This window comes from Protopterus annectens, chromosome 9.part0 (assembly GCF_019279795.1).
Source record: "Protopterus annectens isolate FY-2018-M chromosome 9.part0, PAN1.0, whole genome shotgun sequence".
Taxonomy (NCBI): Eukaryota; Metazoa; Chordata; order Ceratodontiformes; family Protopteridae; genus Protopterus; species Protopterus annectens.
Window position 1 is genome coordinate 619,371,616 of NC_056743.1, and position 23,537 is coordinate 619,395,152.

Below are 23,537 nucleotides of genomic sequence, written 5' to 3' on the forward strand. Positions count from 1 at the left end.
ACTGTTTTCTAAAGATCCCACTTCCAGTTCTTATATATTTGTTACAATATTCATTGCTTCAAATACAGCAGGTTTAGACTTTGATTTCCATTTTCTAGTAACTGCTTTTTTGGCAGCCACCAGAATTAAACTTAACAAGGCCTTACTATGTCTAGGAAATTCAACTCCTGTATCCCAGCTCATAAAAATATCATTTCCTTAATTTCACTCATTTGCTCACCAAGTATTTATGACAGTCAGTGGGGAAATAGTGGGGAATTAAGTCTGCCAACTCATTACACTCCCAAAGCATATGTTCCCAGTTATCTCTTTCTTCCCCATCACATGTCCAACATTTGCCATCTACCTGGACTCGGTTTGGGGTATATAAATAGCTATGCAAACACTTCCAAGCAAAAAAAATCCTACATCTTCTAGAGTCTGTTGCATGTTTGGGAGCCATGCATATTTCCTCCCATTGTTTCTTGTAAAATGTTTATCCAGTCTCTCTTCCCAATATTTTCCAACCTCCGTTAATTGATTTTTACAGTTATCATGCTACACTGTATACTCCCTACTAATTATCCATTTTTTAAAGCAGCTGTTCTTCTTAATTCAACTAAAAGATTTACCAGAGCAGGTCTTTCACTTAGGATTTGCCTTCCCCTTCTCTTTCTCTTTCTTTATACTGATATCAGTCCCTGATACGGAAGGCAGTCTCTAGCCTGCAGTCCAAATGCCTTCTTGGCATCTTTCCGTTCTGTTATTTCTCTCACTAGTTAGTTGCTCCCAATAACTTAGTTCCTTTGCCAGTTTTCTCTAGTAAATTCCATTTCCCTCTTGCCTATTTTCTATACCCCAATTGTAGTCATCCCTATCATCAGAATCTCCTTTGTCCATTCCTGCATTTGTTTAGTTCTAAGAATACTTTCTGCTATTTTATGAATATAATATTCTGTATGGCTTGTTGTTGTTTGCCTTAAGGATCTGCATCCAAAATCCCATTCTCTTCTTATTTCTTGAAATTTAACCAGCTTCATCATCATCATCATCATCATCATCATCATCATCATCATCATCCCTTTTCACTTTGAATTATAGTGTTCTGCTTGTGTTAGGTATTTGAGCCTTTAACAGAGTAGCTCTAAAATATCCATTCAAATCAGATCATCCTAAACCACCTTGTAATATTGGAAGGATCAATCTATCCCACTTTAACCTTGCCCTCTTCCCCTCTCAGATAAAGTCATTCAACTCTTTATTAATTACTGTCCACAATTTCTCCACTGGTTGATAAAATATGCCTGACCTTTATGTAAAATTCAAGGGACTAAAACATTTTCACTGCTTGTATCACCATATCCATATCCATAAGCAAGAGATTCCAGTTTCTTAGTTTTTATACTGTATTTTGTTTAGTCTCTTTGCACATATCCTTAGCTGCCATAACAGAAGCTTTTTAACTCATGCTCCTAACTACGTCATTTCATCATCTCCCCATAAATATGGATATTGCTGAAACAATTCAAGTGTGGACACACAGTTTACTGCTATAGCATTTGCTTTGTCCTCATTCATTTTATTTCCCCAAAAAACTTGAAACTGTCTCAGAATATTCCACAACACTGAGATGTCCTTTTCTGGTTTTATCAAATACAAAACAATATTGTGCAGAAATAAAACCAACTTTTCTTAACTACCATACCGATTATATCATTGAATTTTCCTTGTCAATGGCTTTAAACATAATTCAAATAACAAAGAGGAAAGAGGACACCCCTGTGTGGTTCCTCTGTTCAGACACAAGTTATCAGAGAGGAACTCTCCTGATGTTATTTTTGCATCTGATCCCTCATATATCATCATAATTAACCTTATTATTGTAGCAGGGAAGGCAAATGCTTCCATTGTTGTCCTCATAAAATCCCATCTTACTCTGCTGAGTGCATTCTCTGCATCGAGACCCACCAATAGCAGCAATATTTGTTTACATTCTACTTGCCTCTGGATCATCACTGTTGTATTAATGTTGTCAAATGTTTGCTTCCCTTACACAAAACCACAATGATCTACATCTATCGATTTTGGAAATGCCTTTGCCACTCTTTTAGCTACTATACACATAAACTTTTAATGGATAAGAAATAGCTGTTAGTATTTGTTTACCTCTGTCTGGCAAACCAGGTTTGTTGTTATATGTAAGCACTTAGTTCCCATGTTATACTGCTAAAAAATGTTGTCTTTTATAATGTATACTTACCAAACAAATTATGAAATTTCTGCACGTATTTATTATTTGTAAAATTAACCATGTCTATGTAAAATTTTGTCTTTATATGTGAAGCTTTTTCCCCTGGCATCCACTGAAAAAAATGGGCACCCACTCAGTTGGATTTCCTGGTAAACAAATGTAAAATAAAATAAATAAATAAAATAAATAATTATGGTTTAAAACTGAAATGAGCCTATATGAAGCTTGGTCAAATGGGTATTTACCGCTTTAGGTATTACAGCCACCACAACTTTCCTCCAGGATGTGGTACTTCCCTTCATTTTAAAATAGTGTTAAACAGAAACTTCCAGATCTTTTCACTTTCTTCCCTCCTAGCTTTCAGACTTCACAAGGAATACCTTCTATTCCTAGAGACTTTCCTGCAGATTGATTATACATCATCTTCTCCTATTTTAACTCATTTTTGAGCCTCATCTGCCTCTAACCTTATTTAAGCCTTCCAAAAATATTTCCATTTATTCTTTTCCTTGAATTCCACATTCCTCTGCTATATAAAAAAATCATAAAATTTCCAAAATATATCTAATACCTCTACAGGATTTTTGGCTATTTTTCTTGTTATAGGCTCCCTAAGTGTGGCAGCAACCCCTTCAACTTTCTGTTGCCTAAGTCATTGTGCTAAGAGTTTTTGTGCTCTAGAGTTGTTATGAAAAACAGTTGCTTAACAGTAATCTTTCTACATGCATACATACATATTATCCAGATACTCCCTTATTTTCTCTTTTGCACTCTGCAGTTGCTCCTCTTCTTGTTGTATGAGATTTCTTTTATTCTGCAATACTTTAACCTTTGTTAGCCTCTTTAAATAATTCTTATTACTTCTTAATCATATCTCTTTTCCTTTTCATTTCTACCCTATTTTAAACCTCACTTTCATTTTATCCCACTCAAATGCTATAACTTCTGATGAAATGTCAATCTTCCTAATAGTTCTCATATAACTTCCATTACTCATTCCTTAAATTCCTGCCTTTTTAACAGGTTGCTGAGGAAGTGCCTGTGTATCATTTTTACTTCATTACACTGTAGATTTATCTTAGTTGTATTGGCCCATGATCAGAAATAGTTATCAGATGTTCTTGTAAAATATACTTTCTATGTAGACTAGCCCAGTTATTGTACCCTGGGGAAAAATATGTAAATTCTCTCCAAGTTCTTACTACTGAATTCACATTTTCCATACCAAATATTCTCAGAAATTTGTAAGGAAATCTACCCTCTTTGCTATATTTTCCCTTCAAGGTCCCCCTGATACATCCTCACTGTTGCAAATCAAGTCCTAATCCCCACCTATTAGTAATATTCCCTGCTGAAAGCTGATTATTTCTCCCTAACATTTTCTTATTCTTCATAATAGCAGTTTTATGTGGAATATAAATATATGACAGCATAATCCTACCCCCTTTCTACCACAAATCTATGTTTACTATCCTTTTTCCCCTCTTCTGTCACTATTGGAGTGTCTCTAGCAATTAGTATAAATACTCCCCTCTTTCTTTGTCCATGACATTCTGTTGAATATACTTCATGAAATCCTTTATCAAATTCACAAGCTCACTTCTTTCCATATGTGTCTTCGGTAGCATTACAGTTTATACTCTGCATTTCTTAATATAATCCAGTTCTCTTACCTTTTTTATACCTGTGATTCCATTCACATTCCAAAATAATATGTTTAGTGTAGCCATTATGATAAAAAGTTATTATCCCCACATATTATATATGACATCTTTTTTTAAATGTTTATTACCAGCTTTGGTGTTACATGCACCCACTAATGTTTAGCAGCTTGAGCTCTTGTGCAGTTGTCTCTTGCTATTTCTATTTGAACTTATTTTATATTTTACTAGACTTTTTGTTTTAATGAAAACCCTGAACCAAAAACAAATACCCCCTCCGCAGGACAGTCCCATAACCTATTAACTTAAATCAACCAAAGAAAAATATGTACATCTTTAAATAATGAAGTTTAACTCTCCTGATAGGAAAAATATTCTGAATTGACAGCTGCAAACACATAGGTATAACTTAAACCTAGCATTAAGATTATCCATGCTAAGACATAAGTTATAGTGTGCTCTCCTACCACACTTATTGATGTCTGTTCATGTCAAGTCTTTCTTCTCTACTTACATTGTAATGCCTACATTTCTTAAAAACTTAAAAAGAAGAAAAAAGGCACTTGTTTACTGTAGGTATTACATACAATAATAACTGAAAATGCTTCAATATATAAAATGCAACTTATATCATGAAATGTTTTATACAAATACTGTTAAGAACAAACATTGTTTTACTTACAGTTACTTTTCTTTTTTTCCTTTCTTTCCCCCTTTCCATCAGTATCCTTCTAAACATTAATCAGACAAAGTGAGGCATATCCATTTCATTCCCCCACAAATTTAACAAAGTCAGCAGAAGTTCAATCCTTCCATTTTTAATTGTAAAGCCATATTTCACAAATACTATTGATGCATTTAGTCTCATATTTGTTCTCTAATTTCACTGCTGCTGGTCTTCTTACTGTTAATTTCCATCTCCGAACCACAGACTCTGATTCATGTCCAAGATATTTCTAGTTCTTCTAGTCAGCTTCTTTGCATTTTTGTATCTCTTAAGCATTTTCCTTTGGAATACTGGGTATGTTTCACTGAGAAAGTCTCTCAATAAGCTTTATTATCTGAATAATTATTATCTGTTTGATGGCTCACTTTTTGCAGGACAAATGTTTATATTTCCTCCTTAGTCTGTTCTACATCAAAAAATAACTTTACTCTACCAGGAAAAAAATATTCTGAAGACAGCTGGGTACAGTAGCTTGAATCTCACTCATGCCTTTTGACATTCCCTGATTGCTGGGATAAATTTGCTTCTTTTCTGCCTGGCATCCAGTCAATAATCATTTTCTACAAACACTGTAATTTCTCCATTTTTTTATACTTTGCCCTTTTGCCACAGGTTTGTCAGAATTAACAATTTCTGCTGGTATGATTAATCTTTACTAATACTGGTCTTGGTTGCTTTATCATTGTCAGGTTTGGGACATGTCAGGATTAACTATTTCTGGTGGTATGATTATATCTTTATTTATACTGGTCTTGGTTGCTTTCTAATGGCCAGGATTGGAGCATGTCAGGATTAACTCTTTCTGCTGGTACGATTACATCTTTACTTTTACTTGCCTTGGTTGCTTTCTCATGGCCAGGCTTGGAACATGTCCGGATTAACTATTTCTGCTGGTACAATTACATCTTTACTTATACTGGTCTTGGTTGCTTTCTCATGACCAGGTTTGGAGCATATCAGGATTATCTCTTTCTGCTGGTATGATTACATCTTTACTAATACTGGTCGTGGTTGCTTTCTCATGGCCAGGTTTGGAACATGTCAGGATTAACTCTTTCTGCTGGTACGATTACATCTTTACTTATACTGGTCTTGGTTGCTTTCTCATGGCCAGGCTTGGAACATGCACATGATGTTGCCCTTCCATTACTATATCCTGCTTTGGAATATGAGTACAGTTGCTTATTTGTGCTTTCATAAAACTAATGCAGTATGTTCCTTTCAGTTTCTCAGTCACAGCAGAAAATCTCAGTTTTTTTCCTGCATGCTTTGTCGTCCAACTCTACCATTTTTTGAAACAGCTCTTCTTGAGCAATCTCATACTCAGCCAGCCATTTCTTCATTTCAACCTCTGATTTTTGCCAATTTCTCAATTCATCTGAATAGTTGCTTAGAGCTTCTATTTCAGCTGATCCACTCCTTCAATGTTTCATTTATTTTAATCAGCCCTGAGCATATTTGATTTATTTTTCCCTCTGGATTACTGCAAGTTATATGTTTTGCACCAAAGCTGGAGCTTGAACTGCCTTTTGCTGAACAGCCTCAACAGCTGCAGGATTCTTCCCAGTCAGTGTTTTCTCTTCAACTTTTCTAGCTGATTTTCTTTCAGGCTCTCTAAGTTTCTTCTTTGCTGGCATTGAGGTAGTGTACTTACAAGCCAGTAACTGAGTTTACTAAAATGTCCAGAGTTTTTGGCTCTTATTTCTCAGTTTCTTGTTTTATATTGGGACAGCTGAAATTGAGCTGTTGATCAGTGTGCAGACATTTTGGAAATCCCCATATTTCCAATAATTCTGAAGTGATTTAACAGTATAAAGTAAAAAGACATAAATCAAACCATAGAAAATAGTTCCTGAAGGAGAAATGCTTGACTTGTAAAACCACTACTGCAAATAATATTAGTCTTCTTAAAAAAAAAAGATTAATATCCCCACCATCCAAAAAAGGTGATTATTATATATTTTTCATAACCATTTTCTTTGTCAAATAACATTGCTTCAAAGGAAGAATCAGTTCCAAACATCTATCTTTTAATAAGTAACCACTAATTACTTTTCCCGTATTTTCATCCTTATGGGAAAATAAACAAAATCATTGCCTATTTAAAGGGAATAAAAATGTTAAATTTTTAAATGGTTTACTTGCTTGTCCTCCTATGAAACCGTGGTGGTACAGCGGTAGCATTGTTGCCTCACAGCAAGAGGTTCTCCTGTTTGATTCTCAGCTGGAGTGCCTTCTGTGTGGAGTCTGCATGTCCTCCCCATGGTCAAGTGGCCTCCAAAATACATGCGTGAATGGGAGTGCCTTTGCTGAAGGGTGGGCATTGGGCTGGCAACTCGTTGTCATAAAAAAAAAAAAATCTACTGCCACTCATTAGCAGACTGAAGTTCTGCTGTGGTGACCCCTAACTGGGAAAAGACCAACAACTTGCTTGTCCTCTTATCTTTCTGATTTAATTTTACGTAATTAACAAATACCCACTTTCACAGCAAAGACTAATCAATATGAAATCAACATATTAGCATGCAAATACTTATATATAAAAAAAAACATGAAAGAGGAGGGAGACAAGTTCAAAGCAGTAACTGCAACATGAGGAGAAAGCAAGTATACCTGGTGATTGCCATCGTTTGGTGAAAGCATGACCACATATTCATAACCGCAATTTTATTACTGTTGTCTCTAAACATGTGTTCCTATAGAACAGGTTCATAAAGCATTGTTTTTATAAACTGCAAGTGATTCACCTGGAATCAGTATGATTTGAAGACCACATAACCTATTGAAAGTGTGGTGCACAAACAGTTTTGATGATGCTACTAAGTATGATTTTTATTTATTTATTTATTTCTGACAACTGATTGGAACAAATAAAACTGTGTGTGGCTCTCTTCATATCTTTCAATTCTGTGCAAGATATTTACATTCTTTTCAATTTTTTTTTCTGATTATATGTTGTTTCAGGTTATCTGGACCCTTACTTCACAATAAATCTGTGTTATCATTATTACACCTGTGAATGGTATAATCTATGTACCCAGCAGTAACCTTATTTAATCTGGTACAACATACAATAAATCATTTAAGTTTGAGAAAATTACTTCAGTCATTGGCAATTCATTCTAATAGATCAAATAAAAAAAATTTCCTGCTAAAATAAAATACATAATACTTTCCATCTCTAACTTTGTTCACTGAAATGACAGTCAGATAATGAAGACTCAACCAATATTACTCGAAAATGTATTCTGATAACAAACTTGCATTTATGATACAAGAAATGAACTTGAACAAACCACACTTGCTAGAATTGGTTCATTATAGAAGTCATAGCACTGTTTGACTTAATAATAATATTTTTATTTCTATAATGTCTTTTAATATGTTTTCCCTACATATACGAGCAGTAAAATCCACTGCACATCTTTTATACTTCAATCACATTTTTTTTTATTTGAAACATTGAGAAAGGCTTATTGTGACAAGCCAATGGTTTATGACCACTTTCTAATGCTTTTCAAGAACAGAAACTGCAGACTTACTGTTTTATGCACAAATTAAACTAAGCCTGTGCACAAATCGGCTAAATTTGTAGCAAATGATCACATAGAACATAATTGTATATATTATATACATCAATATGCATATGTATATGCACGTATATATATACACATGCACACACACACTTATATATATATATATATATACATATATATATATATATATATATACATTTTATATATAATATACATTGTATATATATATATATATATATATATATATATATATATATATATATATATATACACACACACACACACACACACACACAGAGATAGATTTACACAGTACAGTACGCTCTGCCACTCATGATAAATGGTGAAGAGGCAGAAAGGTCAAATCTACAAAGTTTTTGGAGGTGCACATTTCCGAGGATCTCTCTTGGACTGTGAACACTGAACAGGTTGTCTAAAAAGCACACCAATGTCTCCACTTTGTCAGAAGGCTTGAAAAAGCAAAGCTCCCACCTATTGTTCTCACCACATTCTACAGAGAAGTTGAGAACATTCTCACTTGTAGCCAGGGGTGGCGCATGCTATTGGACTGCAGGACTGCAGCCCTCCCACCTAGAAACAAAAGAAATAATAACTGTGAAACATAAAATTAAACAAAAAAATTTATTTTTTATGAGTACAGGAGTTTTCCGCGCATGCGCACTCAGACTTCCCCGCAGATGCACAGGAATCTGTGCGGTAGATGACCGCACACAACAGAGGAGCTCTGGACTGCTTGATCTGCAGGCAGGACCAATCAGGAGAGAGGTGAGAACCAATCAGGAGAGAGGTAAGTTAGCTCTTGCAGGGAAGCATTGAAGTCGAGCCCGGGTTTTGAGGTTTGCTGCTTCCGGACAATGGAGTCGGACCTTGTGTGTGGAGGTTTGCTGCTTCAATCAGGAAAGAGGTAAGTTTTAAGCTCTTGCAGTGTGTGTGTGTGTGTGTGTGTGTGTGTGTGTGTGTGTGTGTGTGTGTGTGTGTGTGTGTGTGTAAAATGCCCCTGTTAACACATAGTGGTGACCTGCACCTTGGATGCAGGTGGCAAGGACCTGAATTCCCTACCCACCACTATTTGTAAAAAATTGCAGATTTTTGCCTCATATTTGTTCTGTTCCTCATAAAATCTGTGGTTTCTGTATCTTCATTTTTCCTTGCAAAGGTTTGTAGTGCAGTGGTGCACTGGTAGCATTGTTGCCTGACAGCTACAGGTTCTCTGGTTTGATTCTTGGCTAGGGTGCCTTCTGTGTGGAACCTGCATGTCCTCCCATCCCTTGCAAAGATGTGTCTGGAGTATTTCTCCCTGCTCTGCTGAAAATTGGCTTTGTTTTGTTCCAAGTCAGACTAGTTTCCTGGTTAACAAATGTTTAAAAATAACAGGCATTTGAATTTCAGACTTCATATTCTTCAGAAAGTACATGGTAACACAAAACCTTTTATTCTAGCAATTGTCTAAGTTTATAACATGGATATTTGAAATTTGCCCATATTTTTGGGACTGTATTCCCCCATTACTGGCTTTGTCCACATATTTTTTGCTAAGAGGTTTAGAGCTATGGTGAGAACTGAATTCACTGAATATGTTTGGCAGCTGTATTACCACATTATTGGCTTTTGTCATGTGTTTTTTTGCTAAGAGGTTGACAACTATGGTGAGAACTGAATTCACTAAATGATAGCCATTTAAGTCTGTCTTCCTCTGTTTCAGATGATTTGGCATAGTGGTATGTTTCTCTGACTGTTTTGCACAGAGTCCCCTGGGTTCAAGACGTGGCAGTGAAATGTATGGTGGTAACACAGCATTTTATTCTAGCAACTTTCCAACATTATACAAGCAATGTTTAAAATGTGTGCCTGGTTTTTGGCCGTTTGTCCCCAATAAATTTTGGCTTTTTCCAGATTTCTTGTGCTGCAAAGTTCAGAGATACAGATGAGTGTCGAGTAGATTTTACAAGGAGCTGAGAGCTGCAGGGGAACAAAAGTTTAGTGCTGCTTATGCTAAGTCTGCTTGCATTGTTAATAGCACAACAGATAGTGTACTTACTTTTGATGCAGAAGGCTGTGGGTTCTACTCCCACAGTAGGTAGATGCATTGCTGATACTGTACTGTGTTGTAAAGGGGGTGGATACTGCAGTCCTTTTTGGCAAAGATACCTAGTAACTATGAACCTGTTATCAGTTTGCCATCCATTCCCTATTGCAGTATTACTAGCTTATCATTTTTTTTAATGCATGCAACATAGGCAATTTAGTCTTCAAGGGCAACAGGCACTTTATTTGTAGATGAAACAATGACATATAAAGTTGTTTGCCAGCAGCAACCTCTTAATTAGTTGCATATTTCTTTAATATGGATTGTACTACTTCAGAGATTGTGCATATTTACTGATACTGGTGGACTATAGAAGGTTGAGTATACTTTTTATGATGGTAATGTTCTGAACTGGGCAGTTTTTTCATTGGTGCATGCATTTTGTTTCATTGTTTACTGGAAAAATGTTCAAAACAATAAATTTAAGATGCTCTCTAACAACTGTACTGTATTGTACAAGGAATATAATGTAATACAGTCAGGAAGGTGTATCAAAGAGCATGTGTATGTTTCATGTTCAAGGGGCCTATGATTTTGAAAACAGCCCAAAGTTATTTTTTATCTGCCTCTGGCAAATGTATTTTTTTTTGAATGTGGGTTTCAATGCTGTTTCAATGCATGTGAGTTTCAAGGGCAGAGAAGTTTTAATGCTGTCTATTTTCATTGTGAGACTGCATTGCTTTGTTTAACAGATATCTATTAGGGTTTGTGCTGTAAAATAAAACTTTCAAATGAAATCTAAGTCATCGCAGAAGTAAAGCAGTATGCACATTACAGTGTCTATGGTAAATGGGGCAATATAACCAAGGAATGGGACATTGGGATGCCTGCAGGGGGGAGGCTCCGTTTGACCATGATTTTGTGAGAGGGGGTAGCAAACTCAGACAGCCCCGGTTGAACTATACCTCTCAGTTGTCCTTATTTTTTCAGAATGAATAGATATTTGCTTCTTATTTTTGGTTTGTTCCTCATAAAATTTGTGGTTTTCTAGCAAATCATTTAGGAATGAAGTCACTAAATGACAGACATTGAGTTTCAGACGTCATAACCTTCAGAAAAATGCATGCTAATGCAAGACCTGTTATTCTATCAACTGTCTTAAGTTTATACAAGAGCAATTTTTAGTAGAGTTTGTATATTCCCCCAATATATTTGGCCTTGTCCAGATTTCCTGCATTAAGAGGTTGAGCGGTATGTGCAAATCGCTTTGTAGAATTAGGAATATCCAAACCTCTCTAGTGTCCCCAATTTTGGCTCAAAATGTTGCTCTCCCCTAATAATCCCTCCTCAATATGGCAATTTTGGAAGAAAACGTGGAGGGTTTACAATTATATATAGCTGTAATGATCAGAGTTATAGATTACTTTTATTTCAGAAATGCATGTAGATGCTCTTATTTTGTTAGCTGCTCAAGTTAACAATGTTAATATTAAAAAGGTGTCCCTTTTTTGACAGGTTCCCAGATGTATTGTGTGGCAACTTTATATTTTTGCATCACATTTTTGGTCTGTTTGTCATAAAATTGTGGTTTTCTGGCAAATTAGTGGCAAGTCATTAAAGACGGAAGTTAGAAAACAATGGCAGACATTTGAGTTTCAGATTTCATACCCTTCAGAAAATTCGTACTAATGCAAGACCTACTACTGTTCTATTATCTAAGTTAATAAGAGCAATATTTAAAAATTGTCCTTATTTTTGGGCCTGTGTCCCACTTCTAGTTCTATGTATGGCTTTGTCCAGATTTCTTGCTCTGAAGTTGAGAGGTATGAGTGTCAGAGCTATCACCATCAGCCAGAGACATTTCAAATTGTGACATACTTGTTGCACCCCACTCCCCATTGTAGTGGCTCTGGATGTGTCCAAGGAAGGCAAGGAGCAGTTATGCAGTGTAAGTGTGCAGAGTATTCCCCCATCCAAGGTAGACCACAAGTACAAGGCTTTTCATCTGTCCTTGATTTTGCAGAATGTTCTGGTTTTCTGTCATATTTTTATAATGTTGATTTATGCTACTTATTATTCAGGAAATGCATGCTGTCACAGTGCCCTGTTGCTCTGTTTAAGTAGCAATGATTTAATGACCATCAGGTAAGCTTGTCGGAGATTGTAAGATGCAAGTAAGCTTTAATAAACATACTGTTAAAGAATTACCAGCATTGAAAGCCTTTTTGTTGTTGCCATGCAGAGAATATTTACACAACTAGATAATGTATAAGCCTTGGGTATTGAAATGCATAAGACAGTATTTATAAAAAAAGGACAGGATTACAGTATTTTCAGAAGCTCATTACATTTGTTGGAGACTTGCAGTCATCTTTGCAGGCTTTACCCGTAAACTAAACAGAATGCCAATCTATCATGTGTGGTCCATAACTTGTGCAGGAATCCTTTAAGAAATTTATCTTGAGCTTGTTTCTTGTTTGCTGTTCATTTTTTACTTTGATCATGTCTTCCCCATGAAACAAGTAGATAGTTGTGTCAGGCAGCAGGTCTTTTTTGGATAAGAAACATTTTTACAAGTGGGGTATCACAGAGATTGCTACTTTCAGCATGTTACTTGGTAATTTTATAAAGCTGAATATAAATTATAATTAGAACTGCAGTGCAAGGAGTAGTGGTTTGAGTTGAGTGCTGCTTGTTTTTTTATACTTGATTTTGACTGGCATTCTAGTAATGTATTTAAAAAGTAATTTATTTTTTCATGCCTCACAACCTGTTTCCATCTGGATATTAAGTACGTTGTCATGTAGCCAATGCATTGAAATATTTTTTTCTTCTACACTTAATTTTGTCTTGATTGGACTCTCGTAATGACTGTTTGGCACCCAGGGCAGCATATTTAATTAAAGTTCCAGTTGTTGTGGTTTTGAGCATAGCTCCACCCCTTTCTAGTTGACCACACCCCTTCCCATTGACCCCACCTATTCAGCTGATTCCTGCAGCCCTCCTTTAATTTGAAGTCACCAGCCGCCACTGCTTGTAGCTTCACAGTTTGGTTTGGGAACAGCACAATAACAGAAAGAAAGAAGCTACAGAGAGTTGTGCGACTTGCCAAAAAAATCATGGGCACAAACATATCATCAAGCCAGGATTTCTTTGCAGCAAGAAGCACTAAATGTGCATCCAAAATAATTTGTGACCCCTCTCACCCTGCACACATCTAGTTTACACAACTGTCTTTGGATAAGAGATATCAGAGTATCCGCTGCAGGACTACCAGATACTTAAACAGCTTCTACCCAACAGTGTTGAGACTTATAAATTCTGATACCAGACACCAATTATTTAATTAGTAATCATTTACAATGCATTGCTCAACTGAAAAGTGTGCAATATCTTTTTATATTCTTTGATGTAGCATTATATTTTCTTATTCATGTGCAATTGCCTGCTGTTTGTCTGATGCAGATGAAGAAAGGGGGACAATCATAACATGTGCAATCCGACACTGTCATGCTGCTATGTACGGTATTCTTTTTATGACTGTCTGGGGGGGCTTGTGTGTTTTAACTGTTATTATTTATCCTTCTCTGGGTCTGTTTTGAATATCTTTTTAAACTGAAATGTTATCCTGCTGTTCTTGTTATCCTTGCTTCCTATGTACTCTCTGGTGAGATGATGCTCGGAATTTCATTAAGGCTGCATCTGTGTAGTCCTACATGACAATAAAGTTTACTTTGACTTTGACAGTGTGTGTGTGTGTGTGTGTGTGTGTGTGTGTGTGTGTGTGTGTGTGTGTGTGTATATATATATATATATATATATATATATATATATATATGGTTTACTATTAAAATGTCGAACGGCGCTACGTCGACTGTACTATAGTCAAACACGGAAGTTCGAAAATAGTAATGTCGACGTCAAATAAACAATCTAGGAATGGTTTTAACATGGGTCGAGGTAGGTGTTCAGTATTATTCAGAACTACAAACATCTCCCCTACCTCGACACATGTTAAAACACAGTCCTAGACTGTTTTTTTGTCGTCGACATTACTATTTTTGAACTTCCGTGTTCGACTATAGTACAGTCGACGTAGTGCCGTTCGACATTTCAATTGTAAACCATATATATATATATATATATATATATATATATGTATGTGTGTTTACTTATTTATATTTGTATATAGTTAAGAACATTGCTGCAACATAGTTCTATGAAATTAGGCATGCTTAGCTATTTTTTTAGAACATTACAGCAATGAAAAACAGAACTTTAGGTAAAAAAAAGGGTCTGGAAAGTACAGTTGTGTAAAGTCTTACCATAACATAATGTCCTTGCCTTCACTGCTGCAGTATTCTTAACATATGGGATTCCCTAAAAATAACCACTGTAGAACCTGGAAAAATGCCACAGAAGCACTAGAAATCCCAGAATAATTGGAGTCAAGCAGTCCTTCACAATAAAGTCTTAAAATAAAAATAAAAATAAAAGTCTTAAGGTCACTTAAGATTAATCACTTGTTAACAGAGGGGGTGGAGCTAGGAACTAAAATTTTTATTTAAGGAGTAAACTAAAACATTTCAGAGCTTTACCAGAAAGGCTCATCCAGACTCTGCTACACTTTGCTGTGAAGGAAAGGTTAGTTTGCTGTTATTTTTTGTATTACTGTATTGCCTTTCTATATTTTGAATACTGTAGTTTGTTTTCTTTACTTTGTGTAACAGCATATTAAAACTTCAAAAGAGACCACAGCTCTCTCTGTTCTGAGTCAGGCAGACTTTTTCCCGCCCAAATACCACTGTCTTTCTAGTTGCCCGCCTCTTATGTTAATCTGACCATATATCTCATTTCTCTCTACTTTCACTGGCTTATGTGAGTAATCACAAAATCATCATTTTTGAAATCCCACCCCTTCAATTATTTAAATTTATTGGCCATCCTACAGTATTTCATAGTACCAAAATACAAAAGTTTTTAAAATAGTAACTCTCCACTAAACCTTAACTTTTTAAACAGGTAAAACTCAAGTTACCTACTTTCACATCTAACTTCTCTAGTGCACACTGCAGAGTGCATTCTTTTCAATCTTACCTTTAAGCATCCCTGTGACTAGCACTTTCTCTAATACCTGCTGGAAAGCACTAGGAAGCCTTAAACTCATACAAACACTGAACTCTCCTTGTTAACAAGTAGAAATTAATAGTAGGCACTAAACAGCCTATAATTGCAAAGTACCTTGCTAAGGAAACAGCTCCTATACTTTACAAAGAAAAAAAAGCCCCAAACCAAGCATGTCCAAGGGTTAGCTTCTTGTGATTTCTCCTGTCCACCTGGTGAATCTGGGCATACTGGGGCAATGCATCAATTGCCTCATGTACACAGACAACCCTCTCCTCCTACCACCCAACACTACAACCTGTGAGATGCAATTACATAGCCAAAATGGAAGCAAAGCTCTCTCCACCCAAGATTGTGCTAAACAGTCAAGAGGAGAAGGTTAACACCCACACTACATCTCAAGCAACACATAGCCCTTCTAAACCCGCACCACCAACACCCACATATAGCAACACTAAATCCACATATGCAGAGGCCCTTAACTGTAACCTGCCCAAGCAACAAAGACCTCTGAAGCTGAAACGCAAACAAACACCAATCACAACCAATGTGTTACATAGTTCACAACACCAGTGTGCCACCCAGCAACAGCCCCTAAGGCAAGACAATGTACCTAACACTTTAGTCATAGGTGACTCTATAGTCCGCACACTGATGTCCCTCTCACCAGGTTGAATAAGGAGAAAATTACAGTCAGCTGCCTGTCGGGTGCCAGGATCCGCCACATAACGCATGCACTCAAGTCACTCCGCAACAAGTACAAATATGACTCTGTCATTGTCCATGTTGGAGTGAATGACTTGAGATGTACCTCCCTGGACTACATGAAAAGAGACATGGAAGAGCTCTCGGATCATGTGGCCCAGGCAGGTATGACCCTAGCCCTGAGTAGCATCCTGCCTTCAGAATGATACCACAATATAAGGATAAAATGATTGACTTCAACAATTGGCTAAGCTTATGGTGTCATTCAAAGGGATCCAGTATCTGTCTGCCTGGGATGACATGATTGACAGACCACGATGCTTTGCCAGAGATGGTCTGCACCTGTCACCCCTGGGATACAGGTTACTGGCTAAGGCTCTTGCCACCCCTATAGTGCCTATTTAGGCAAACTTCAAAGGACAAAACCACCACCGTAACAGGTACAAGCATGCAAAATCTGAAGGTAATGCTACTCAATGCTAGAAGTCTAAACCTCAAAATGCACTCTCGAGGCACTCCTAAAATGGAGAACATCGATATCTGTGCAGTAACTGAGACCTGGTTCAAGGCTCCAGAGAGCACCCCTGCAATACCAGGTTACAACTCTTACCACACTTTTCGCCACCAAACCAGGACCGAAACACTAAAGGTGGAGGGAGTGTCAATATTCACCAAGGATATTCACACCACCAGGCTAGTTGGCCAACACAATGTGTCTGAAATTCTCCAAGTGCAACTAACACTAGGTAAGACTGCAATCCAAATTGTAGCTTGCTACAGATCCCCACCATACCCCAAGATTCTCACTACACCTTTCTAAACATACTGGAAAATATTAAGATAGAACCAAACACCCTAATACTGGGTGATTTTAACTACCCTGCCATTAACTTGGAAAACTACCATGTCCCAACACCTTTGCAACGGTTCTTGGAATTCATAAATTTCAATGCCCTGATCAACTAATCCATATCCCACCAGGGGCTCCAATATCCTAGACCTGGTCATTACCAACATGCGAAATCAATGCTCCATACCTATGGTCACCCCCCTGTTAGTCAGGTCTGACCATAAGCTAATCACCCCTAACATCCACATCACCCCCCCACCCCCAGTAAAGAAACCACCATAAAAACTTCTCCAAAGCCAACTTCATGCTACTCAAGTCAGAAGTGACAAACTTCATAACACCCATGCAGACGGAACTGAAAGTTCAACTGCTGAATCCTACACTAAGGCACTGTACGAGCACATCCACTCATGCATGAATCGTGCCATCCCAAATAGAACCAAAATGCTCTCATCCAAAAAAAGGAAGCCAATCTGGTGGTCCCCTGCCATAAACAAACTTTACAACAAAAGGAAGAAACTTTTGCAGAAAAGAGGAAAATCCCAGGATGCAAAAAACTCCCTTACTAGCCTCAGTAAGAAACTGAGATGCTTCAGAAAATCCTCCAAAGCTAGTTACTTAAAATAAAATTGCCAAAGATTCCAAAGACAACCACAAAGCATTCTATAACTATGTCAAGAATCTAAATGGCAATGCTCAGATCTGCTCTGAGCTAAAACAGAATGGCATTAAATATACTGATCCAAAGGATATTGCCAATATCCTGGCAGATCGATTCAATGCCAACTTCACCCCCTCTCACCCCTAAATGGCCCATCTCAATACCGAAGATTGCCAAATTCCAGTAATAACGGCCACACAGGTAAAAAATGCACTCTCCAAAGCTAAGAATACAGCATCCATGGGACCAGATGACTGCATGAACTACAATATGAACTGGCACCTCACCTAAGTGTCATGTTTAATCATAGCCTCACCTCAGGTTTCATTCCCACTGAGTGGCGCACAGCTACAGTTATCCCACTCCACAAGGGGGGCTCCACCTTGGATCCCGGAAACTACCGCCCCCATCAGTCTGACAAGCCTTATCTGCAAGGCCATGGAGCGTATTATCATGGAACGTATAAACAAAGACATTGGCAACCTTCAAACACTGGACCCCACCCAGTTTGGGTTTGTGAAGGGACGATCTGGTCTCCTGAACCTGATTAACTTCTTTGAATCAGTCTCCAGAGCCATGGACAAGGGTAAGATGGTCCACACAGCCTATCTAGACCTTGCCAAGGCCTTTGATACCATCCCCCACTCTGGAATCATAGATAAACTTACTAAGTTGGGCATTAATCCCTATGTCACCCAATGGGTTGCTAAATGGCTTACTGATAGAACCCACACTGTAAAAGTAGCCGACTCCAAATCCAGCTCCAGACAAGTGACAAGTGGAGTACCTCAGGGTTCAGTCCTGGGGTCAGCTCTTGTTTGGCATCTACTTCTCTGAAGTACAGGTCAACACTAAGGGACTCTGAGCACAAAGTTTGCAGATGACTGCAAACTGGGAGCCATTATTGAATCCCCAAATGATGTGGATACTCTACAAAAGGGCCTTACAGAAACAGATGCTTGGTGCCAGAGCCATGGGCTCAAGCTCAATGCCAAGAAATGTATTGTTATCCCTTTGGGAAAAAACATATATCCATGAATTACCATATAGGTGGCAGTACACTAAACACAGAAAGTGTGATAAGAGACTTAGGGACACAGGTGGACAGTGGTCTCACCTCTGATAACCACATCGCCACAACACTCAGGAAATCCTTCTATGTGGCACACCTCATCACGAAGGGCTTTTCATCCAGAAAAAAGGAGGTCATTGTCCCACTGTACTCATCCCTCATTAGACCCATTATAGAATACAACGCCCCATTTGGTATGTACCTCTCAAGACATCTGCAACAACTGGAAAGGCCTCAGAAATACCTCAATAAAAGAATCACAGGCCTAAAGCAGATGCCCCTACGCTGACCACCTTAAAAAACTCCAGCTATACTCTGTTGCATATCGCCTACTCAGAGGCGATCTCTGCTTAACATACAAGGCCATGTCAAACCCAGAGCTGTTGGACATGCTACACTTAAAGAAATCCCAATCCCTCAGAGCTACACGCTCCAGGGATCTAAACCTTGTCATCACAATAAACAAAACATGCTGAGGGATAGGTTCCTGAACCAGAGACTCCCCAGACTCTGGAATAGATTGCCCATACATGTCAAGCAGAGTGCCTCTTTGGACCTCTTCAAGAGGAACCTTGACGATTGGATGGGAGAAAGGAAATTCACCCCAGGGATCACGTCAGTCGCCCTGCTAGACAGGGGTCCAGGAAAGTAAATAATGTGGGAAGAAATAGCCAGGGAATTGTTATGGCTAGGCTTGTATAGGCCCTAGGGCTGATAGCCTAGTACCAACCTATGAAACTATGAACCTATGAACCTAAAAACACAGGTTTATAGAGATTGAGCGCGTTCGTCCACTCAAACATGGACTTCATCAGAATCTGAATACACTCCATAATTTAATCATATAAAAAAACTATCCATGCCAATGGGAAAAGACTAATTTATCAATGCCATCTTAAAGAAGAAGTACTTTAAAAACAGACAAATATGGTGTTTTATTGACATATTATATTTTTTATTCATGTGCAATTGCCTGCTGTTTGTCTGATGCAGATGAAGAAAGGGGGACAATCCTAACATGTGCAATCTGACACTGTCATGCTGCTATGTACGGTATTCTTTTTATGACTGTCTGGGGGGGCTTGTGTGTTTTAACTGTTATTATTTATCCTTCTCTGGGTCTGTTTTGAATATCTTTTTAAACTGAAATGTTATACTGTTGTTCTTGTTATCCTTGCTTCCTATGTACTTTCTGGTGAGATGATGCTCGGAATTTCATTAAGGCTGCATCTGTGTAGTCCTAAATGACAATAAAGTGTACTTTGACTTTGACAGTGTGTGTGTGTGTGTGTGTGTGTGTGTGTGTGTGTGTGTGTGTGTGTGTGTGTGTGTGTGTGTGTGTATATATATATATATATATATATATATATATATATATGGTTTACTATTAAAATGTCGAACGGCACTACGTCGACTGTACTATAGTCGAACACGGAAGTTCGAAAATAGTAATGTCGATGTCCAAAAAACAATCTAGGAATGGTTTTAACATAGGTCGATGTAGGTGTTCAGTATTATTCAGAACTACAAACATCTCCCCTACCTCGACATGTTAAAACACAGTCTAGATTGTTTTTGTCGACATTACTATTTTCAACTTCGTGTTCGGCTATAGTACAGTCGACGAGAGTGCCGCATTCATTTCAATAGTAAACCATATATATATATATATATATATATATATATATATATATATGTATGTATGTGTGTTTACTTATTTATATTTGTATATAGTTAAGAACGTTGCTGCAACATAGTTCTATGAAATTAGGCATGCTTAGCTATTTTTTAGAACATTACAGCAATGAAAAACAGAACTTTAGGTAAAACAAAGGGTCTGGAAAGTACAGTTGTGTAAAGTCTTACCATAACATAATGTCCTTGCCTACACTGCTGCAGTATTCTTAACATATGGGATTCCCTAAAAATAACCACTGTAGAACCTGGAAAAATGCCACAGAAGCAATAGAAATCCCAGAATAATTGGAATCAAGCAGTCCTTCACAATAAAGTCTTAAAAACACAGGTTTATAGAGATTGAGCGCGTTCGTCCACTCAAATGTGGACTTCATCAGAATCTGAATACACTCCATAATTTAATCATATAAAAAAACAATCCCAGCCAATGGGAAAAGACTAATTTATCAATGCCATCTTAAAGAAGAAGTACTTTAAAACAGACAAATATGGTGTTTTATTGACATATTATATTTTTTATTATTTTGCACTTATTTTAGGTTTTAACATATTAGAGGTGTTGTACAAGTTTTTTCTAGCACTGTTTACTATCTTTTTAGATGCTATAACATATTTGCCTGTTTTAAAGTACTTCTTTAAGATGGCATTGATAAATTAGTCTTTTCCCATTGGCTGGGATAGGCTATTTATATGATTAAGTTATGGAGTGTATTCAGATTCTGATGACGTCCACGTTTGAGTGGACGAAAGAGCTCAATCTCAATAAACCCATGTTTTTAAGACATTATTGTGAAGGACTGCTTGACTCCAATTATCCTGGGATTTCTAGTGCTTCTGTGGTGATTCCAAGTTCTACAGGGGTTATTTTTTGGTTTTGGGGCAAACACCTGCTTTTTCTGTGATATTGGATATGGGTTTACCTGCAATGGAAGCCTGACATTTGACCAGTCTAACGAAGACTGCTGTTGCTTTAAAGGTATGCCGAATGTCACCCAGGGCATAAAGGTGACATTCAGGTCTACCATAGTCAGAACCTCTTTGCAACCAGTCCGAATGTATCTTTTCACTGTGGATCTGTTAACCTGCATTGGTTTTCTGCCAGTTGAAAGCATTTTCATTCTCCAGTGACTCATCATCATCTTCTTTCAGCTGCTCCCATTAGGGGTCACCACAGCAGATCACCTGTTTCCATTTCTTCCTGTCCTCTGCATCTTGCTCTGTCACACCAACCACCTGCATGTCCTCTCTCACCATATCCATAAACCTTATCTTAGGCCTTCCTCTTTTCTTGTTACCCGGTAGCTTCATCCTTAACATCTTTTTCCCAATATACTCAGCATCCCTCCTCAGCACATGTCAAAATCAACATAATCGTGCCTCTCTGGCTTTGTCTCCAAACTTTCCAACCTGGGCTGACCCTCTAATATACTTATTCCTAAACCTGTCCACCCTTGTCACATCCAGTGCAAATCTTAACATCTTTAATTCTGCCACATCCAGCTCAAACTCCTGCCTTTTTGTCAATGCCACTGTCTCCAACCCATATAACATAGCTGGTCTCACTACCTTCTTATAGACCTTCCCTTTCACTCTTACAGGTGCTTGACTGTCACAAATCACTCCTGGCACTCTTCTCCACCCACTCCATCCTGCCTGTACTCTCTTCTTCACCTCTCTTCCACACTCACCGTTACTCTGAACTACTGACTCCAAGTATTTAAACTTATCCACCTTCGCCACCTCTACTCCTTGCATCCTCACCATTCGTCTATCCTCCCTTTCATTTACACACATATATTCTGTCTTAGTCCTGCTGACCTTCAGTCCTCTTCTCTCTAGAGCATATCTCCATCTCTCCAGGGTCTCCTCCACCTGTTCCCTACTCTCACTACAGATCACAATGTCATCTGCAAACATCGTAGTCCACGGGGACTCCTGTCTGATCTCATCAGTGACTACATGCACCTATTTGCTGACTTCTTAGCAGTTGTAGATAAGTACAGCATTGGAGTTTTTGTTTTTTCTTGTCTTGTTTTGTGCTCCTTGGGGTTAATGTCATCCAGGAAGGGTAAATGCTAGTGTGGGAAACAGATTCCCCATAAAGACCGCCATGATAAGTGTCTATTTTGTCTAATAGTTTCTCATGACTATAATCTTGTTCAGTTTGTCAGGTGTTCATCCTGAAAACCCTTCGCAGTCGACTTTCTTCCCTTTCCTTGTGTCTTGAGAACCATGTCTTAAGCTTCTTGCTAAAGATACAATGGAAAGAATCTTCCGCCCCGAGGTTCAGCCATTAGGGAAGAAAAATGTGAAAAAGGTATGACCAGAATCTTCTCTACTCTACTTTAATGGGTATGTCTTGTAATAGGTCCAGAATGAAACCATATAATTACCACCATTGTTTCGAAACATTTCCCCCCTCAAGGAACCACAATCAATGGTGCTTTCTTCAAACATTCCATCAAGTAATCTTTTAGAGAAACTAATTCTGTCCTGTTTTATTTAATGTATTTTCTTCTTTTGGCTAACAATCTCCCCACAGGAACAAAAAAGGAATGACTTCCAGAATCAGAGGAAGAAATTACCTACTGAGTATAGCTACCCCAACAAGAAATACATCTTTAATTTATTCTCGGCAGCTAAAGACAGCAAAATAATTATCTTCTCTTTCACACATGTTTAGATATCATCTGTACTTCTTATATAAAGTACTTTTCAGAAGAACACAGTTTTAATAAAGCTGCAAATCTTATTTATTTTTAAACAGTGTGCAAAAGAATAAGCAAAAGCCTTCTCCATTTTTTCAGACACACTACTTCATCCCTAAATAAAAACAATTACAGATTTTACTTTGAGTGTAGATCACAAATTTATTGCAGTTTGACCAGGGATTTACACCCAAACATCACAAAGTCTCTTAATGTTCTCAGCCTATTAATTACACAGCTAAAGAAAATATAAGCAGTTTAACTGTCTGACTTAAAAGGACATCACCATTACATTGTTATGATGTATACTAATTAAAATACTAATTGATATTACAACCTACTTATGAAAATATGGGATATTTGCATGTTTATGTTAGGATGCCAAACATTAATAAACCAGGCATGCCTTAGAAATGCTATAGCTAAAATGTTTAATGGTAATCCAGAAGATCTATACAGTCCTTAGTGTGAAATGAATATAAACATCCAAATGAATAAAAACATGAAGTTTTGTAAAG